Source organism: Excalfactoria chinensis, chromosome Z (genome assembly GCF_039878825.1).
Source record: "Excalfactoria chinensis isolate bCotChi1 chromosome Z, bCotChi1.hap2, whole genome shotgun sequence".
Classification (NCBI taxonomy): Eukaryota; Metazoa; Chordata; class Aves; order Galliformes; family Phasianidae; genus Excalfactoria; species Excalfactoria chinensis.
The window spans coordinates 8359231-8365230 of record NC_092857.1 but is presented as its reverse complement, the minus strand read 5'-3'; the positions used below and the strand labels follow the sequence as shown (position 1 = coordinate 8365230).

The 6000-nt window shown below is 57.1% G+C and overlaps 1 protein-coding gene across 2 annotated transcripts in view; it reads left to right on the top strand.

Moving 5' to 3' along the window:
- The first annotated feature begins 5329 nt into the window (after window positions 1-5329).
- Window positions 5330-6000, top strand: part of ATOSB (atos homolog B) — a 33912-nt gene continuing 33241 nt past the window's right edge. For both annotated transcript variants that reach the window (XM_072359953.1, XM_072359952.1), the window contains exon 1: window positions 5330-5435. The gene's annotated coding sequence lies outside the window, so the exon portion shown is untranslated. The remainder of the gene's footprint in view (window positions 5436-6000) is intronic.

The following is a 6000-nucleotide window of genomic DNA, read 5'->3' as shown; positions in this document are numbered from 1 at the left end:
TGGTTATGAAACAAAGATGCAATGCCTGGAAAGCAGGATCTTGCCATGTTGGGAAGGGACGGGGGTCTTGGCTCTTGGATTTAGGAAGTCAAATACCAGGTTAGTGAAGCAGAGTGAGGGGTAAGTAGGTCCAATGTGAAATTGAATATACAAAGGGTATTGTGGCTGGTGCAGGATCCTGACTAGGACTAATGGATCATCAGGGGAGGGGGAACAGAACAAGGCCTGCATGATCCATGATGAGATAGTTTTGGACCTGCTCCGAAAGCTGGATGTTTATGAGTCCATGGGGCTGGATGGTTTGTACCCTGGAGTGCTGAGGGAGTTGACAGATGTGGTTGCCAAACCACTCTCCATCATTTTTCGGCAGTCCTGGCTGACTGGGGATGTCCTGGTGGATTGGAGGCTGGAGAATGTGACACCCATCTTCAAAAAGGGCCAGAAAGATGATCCTGGTAGCCACAGGCCTATCAGACTCACCTCGGTGTCCAGGAAGGTTGTGGAATAAGTAGTCTTGGGAACCATCATGGACCAATTAAAGGTCAACCAGGGGATCAGGCCTAGTCAGCACAGTGAACGGTAGATCCTGTCTGACAAACCTGATTTCATTCTATGACAAGGTGACACACTTGGATGAAGGTAAGGCTGTTGATGTGGTCTACCTGGACTTCAGTAAGGCCTTTGACACAGTCCCCCATAACATTCTTGTGGACAAGCTGGCTGCCCGTGGTTTGGATGGGCGTACACTCTGCTGTGTGAAGCACTGGTTGGATGGCCGGGCCCAGAGAGTTGTGGTCAGTGGAGTGGAATCCAGTTGGCGGCTGGTCATGAGAGGCGTCCCACAGGGCTCGGTGCTGGGGCCGCTTCTGTTTAACATCTTCACTGATCTTGATGAGGGGACTGAGTGCACCTTCAGTAAGTTTGCAGACAACACTAAGCTGGGAGGGAGTGTGAACAGCATGAGTTTCAATAGGGCCAAGTGTCGGGTCCTGCATTTTGGTCACAACAACCCCAGGCAACCCTACAGGCTTGGGGAGGTGTGGCTGGAAAGCTGCATGATGGAAAGGGACCTTGGTGTGCTGATGGACAATTGGCTGAATATGAGCCAGCAGTGTGCCCAGGTGGCCAAGAGGGCCAGTGGCATCCTGGCTTGTATCAGGAATGGTGTGGTGAGCAGGACTAAGGAAGTCATCCTGCCCCTGTACTCGGCATTGGTGAGGCCTCACCTCGAGTACTGTGTTCAGTTTTGGGCACCTCAGTACAAGAAAGACATGGAGATGCTGGAGCAGGTCCAGAGAAGGGCAACGAGGCTCGTTAAGGGCTTGGAGAATCAGACCTATGAGGAGAGACTAAGGAAACTGGGGCTGTTTAGTCCGGGGAAAAGGAGGCTGAGGGGAGACCTTATTGCTCTCTTCCAAGACCTGAAAGGTGCTTACAGTGTGAGTGGGGCAGGTCTCTTCTCACTGGTGACAAGTGACAGGATGAGGGGAAATGGTCTCAAGTTGCACCAGGGCAAGTTTAGGTTGGATATTAGGAAGAACTTCTTTACAGAAAGGGTAGTTAGGTACTGGAATGGGCTGCCCAGGGAGGTGGTTGAGTCGCCGTCCCTGGATGTGTTTAAGATGCCGTGCTCAGAGTTATGATCTAGCAGAGGGTTGTTAGAGTTAGGGCACTATGGTCAGGCTGCGATTGGTCTCCCAACCTGAGTAATTCTATGATTCTATGATACTGTGATCAGTGTTCTATGTTTCCCCATTAGAGAAGAGCCAGCTGAAGAAAGGAAAGGGAGTGCATCAGTATGGCATCAGTCCAGCACTGTGGCCACACCCAGGTGCTTCAGCTGCTCCAGGGTCATGGAAAAAATCCCCAGATGAGCAGGATTCCACTAAGAAAATGCAACTGAAGTATCCCATGGGAGAGTGTCTGCAGCTCTGATGGTTATGGCTCTCACAGGAAAGCACCTGCAGTGCGTGGGTGGCTGGGTGGGTAGATGATGGAAAGAAACCGAAGCCCGCAGTGCCTGCTCATGGCCATCTCAGTGAACACATCTGCAGGAAGTCTCTGACACAAAGTAGCCTCCAACCCGCACCAGGAGGAAGGAAACCACAGGCCACCGCATTCCCACACAGTGATCCCTGAGAGGTGAAACCCCATAGCAAAGAACTGGAGACCCCCAGCATCGTGCCCTTGTAAAGACACCTCTCCACACCTTTGCTGGAGAGCACATCTAGGCAGGTTTGGACACTCGTGAACACTTTTAATGCACTCCAAGACCACCACAGCAGGCTGGCTGAAGCCCCCGGCTGTTCCTGCTTCCCTGACGGGCAGGGAAAAGCCCACAGCTCCTCAGAGCTGTTATTTCCTTTGGTTCATCTTGGCTCCTAAGGGCTCCGAGCTTCCCTCTTTTCCTGTAGAAATAAGCTGGGCTGGACTGCCACCTGGTGCCAATTGGCAGCATCTGCTCCCCAGAGTGGCATCGGGAGTTCCCAGTGCACCACGAGTACTGGGAGGTACGTGGGTTTACAGTCTGGGTTCTGGAGGTTGCAGAGAAGGCCTCTGAGCGGAGCCCAGCAGCTGCTCCATGTTAGATTAGCAAGGTCTGTGCAGAAGGAGGGTAGGAGCAGATGCTCCCTGCAGCCCACGAGAGGTCCATGGTGGTGCAGGCTGTCCCCTGGCACATGCAGCCATGCAGGAGCCCGGTGCAGCAGGGTCAGAGAGTGCTGTGAAAGAGTGACACGAAGCGTTAAGGACTGACTGCAGCCTACATTCCCTGTTCCAGGATGACGTTAAGGGGATGTTTGCCATGTGCTATCTTGGCTTGTGTGCGCAGCACGGCCGAGACGTCACAGCTCAGCTCTGGGCAGCCTTGGCATGCACCAACCCCAGCACAGCTCACACCAGCCAGCTGTTTGCAACAGATGCTATCTGGGTTGGTAAATGGACCTTATCAACTCTTTTTTCTTTTTTTTCTTTTTCTTTTTAAGCAGGTAGGAAGGAAAGAAAACATTTCTGCAGGAATAAAGCTATGAGAGAAGCTGGGGTGTGGAACATCAAGAGAGGGACAGATTTGTGCATCCAACGCTGTCTAAGGGGGTTCCTGCAGCAGCTACCCCCTGACCTGGTAATCCCTGTGCTGCCCTCAGCCTACAGCCCCAATTCCCCAGCTCCAGGCTGGGCCTGAGGTGATGCTCCTCTGCAGCACCAGGTTCAGTGATGTTCAAGGATGGAGTAAGGGCTTTCTGTGCAAAACAGGAGAGAGATGTGCTAGCAAATGTTGCTTACACAGTTCTTCTTCCATCAGCCTGAAGAGCTTCAAGACAGAAGGTGCTGGACTACGCAGTGTGTATGTATTACTACCAACCACGATAGGCAGTGTGCTCTACAGTCTTCACGCAGCACATCAGATCTGCTGAGGCTTCCAAGCACTGCAAACCTCCAGGGATGGAGGTGCTCTTCTGAGTACCTGCTTGGGCTTTCCTATTGCACACCCTGAGTATGCCAAGCTGCAGTGCACACCCATCTGCCAAAATGTCCTCAGAGAAAAGCTCCAGGATGAGCCTCTTGTGCATTACTCATGGTCACAATCCACTTCTGCGTGTTACTACAGACAGGTAGTGAGGTGCAGTGGCTGAAGTGCTGGGTAAGGACCTGCCTTCAGCCTCATAGCCTGGAAGATCAGCTTGCTTACCAGTGCCTGTGTTTCCAGCATGGCCCTATGGTGTAGATGGCGCTGCTCTGCTCTTCAAGTTATTGAAGACAGTTGACGGAAGGGGCACAATATTGCAGGTGTGGGGTGCCTGCAGGGTTCTGGACCAGCCCAGCCAGACTAACACCCTAGCTCATTAGAAACACCTTTATGATAGTGCTGGACTCTGAATCCCATCAGACATTTTCAATTTGGCTGTTCTAACACCTACACGGATGACACAGATGTGTGGGTGAGGAGGTCACCTTTCCGTGATGACGACTACAACAACCACAGGAGCCCTGTTGGTGTCAGCCTGGCTGCCTGGCAAACCGGACAAGCCGGAGCAGCCCAGCCCAGCCCAGCGGTGCAGCCGTTGGGGCAGCTTGGCAGGCGCTCACCCAGCCATGAACTCAGCACGCCGGCGCCTTGCCATCACAGCCCTTAGAGGGAAGCCCTGCAGGCAGCAGGGCTCCATGCAGAAGGACAGCCTGGAACACCTCATCTTCCTGGGGAAACACCCTGCTGGCAGCAGAGAGGTGGCCAGGGATGGTGCAGTGCCGTGGTTGGAAAGTGCTTCTCATGCATAGAGTGGCTCTTCCAACTTCCATATCTCCTCTGAGCCATTGTCCAAAGCTGCCCCGTGTCCATCCACTCACAGCCATGATGCAGTTTGTGAGCAGGGAAATGGAGAGAATGAAAAAGCGGAATGTGCCTATTCTAAACACAAAGGCACCCTCACCCCATTGAGCCTGCAAGCATGAGCTCTCATGTCCTGCTCCTTAATCCTGCTTTTGGAGCTGAAGTTATGTTCTGCAAACCAAGGGAGGTTGCCAAGAGACTGTGCTTGGCAGGGACATCGCTCGCAAACCCTAAGCATTCCTAAATGGGAGGTAAATAACGTGGGATACCGCTAATCCTCTGCTGCCCACACAGCGCATAGAGATGTATTATTCCTGCAGAGGACAAAGGAGCCCACATCTCTCAGCTGCCGAGGGGCCAAACCAGCACATCACTCGGGTTCTCCAGGCTGATAACGCCTCATTAACCATTTGTTAACACCGAGCTCCTTTCAGCTGCTTCCAGCTGCGTCCATGGGGGTGCGGGGACTGCGGGCCGTGAGGCTGAGCGTGCGGGACTGGGATAGGCTGTGTGCATGGAGTGGGACACGCTGTGTCTGTGGGGGCGGGGTCTGTGAGGGTTTATGGGGCCGGGGACCTGTGGGGCTGCAGGCCGGGTGTGTGGGGCAGCGAGGGCGGCGCTCACGGCGCTGGGACTCGCCGTGTCTGTGGGTCCGGGGTTCTGTGTAGCCAGCAGGTCTGACAGGCGGTAAGTTTGCGGGTCTGGGACACGCTGTGACCGGGAGGCCGGCCCTGAGCACGCCGTGCCGCCGGGGTGAAGGGTCACGGCGATGGCAGCCCCCTACCAGAACGGAGCCAGGCCCCGCCCCTTCCGTCGGCGGCCAATCAGGAGCCGCGCGGCGTGAGCCCGCCCCTTCCCTGCTGTCATCACACACCCGCACGTGGAGGGGGCGGGGAGAGGGCGGGGCTCCAGGGCTGAACGTCAGCCCCTCCCCGCTCTCTCATTGGTCGCCGGGCCCCACCGGTCCCCGAGCCCCGCCCATAGCACCAATCAGAGGGGCGAGGCGGGCCGAGGGGGCGTGTCCTCGCGGACACCCGGAAGGAGCGGCCGGAGCCTAGCTGCAGTCAGGGCCGCGGCGGCGGCGGCAGCGGCGGCGGAGGGGGCGCTGGTGGGTCCGGCGGGGCGGCGCGGGGCGGTGCGCGGCGGAACCGGGCCGAGCCGAGCCGAGCCGAGCCGAGCCGAGCCCTGCACTAGGGGTGGGGGGCGATGCCCGGCGGCGAATGGGTTAATGCGCCCCGTCGGTTCCAGAAGGTTCGGGGGTGGCTGCAGTGGAATGGCCCTCGCTAACCGACCACCCCGCAGCCGTGACTGCGGCACCGGCGCAGGGCCCGGCTGGGGGGGGACGCGGCTTACCCCGGCGAGAGGCTTCTCTCGGTGTTGGGCGGATGCGGGCGGCCGCCGGGGAGCCCTGCTGCCCTCTGGTGCTCGGGAGGGCGCGTGGGGACGGGGGCAGCCGGGCCTCGGCAGCACTGCGAGGCACCAAGGTTACTGAGCGCTGCAGGTGGAAGCGGGAGGAAATGTCCCCGTGTGTGTCCGGCTACTCGCGGCTGAGCCCTTCGGAAGGGCGTTAGGACCCGCGGGGTTTGGCCGCCCCGAAGCCTCGCTGCACCCTGTCTCGCAGTGCCGGTGGCTGCCGGCTCCGGGCAGGGCCCAGCGGGGGTTGCGCTTCCCGG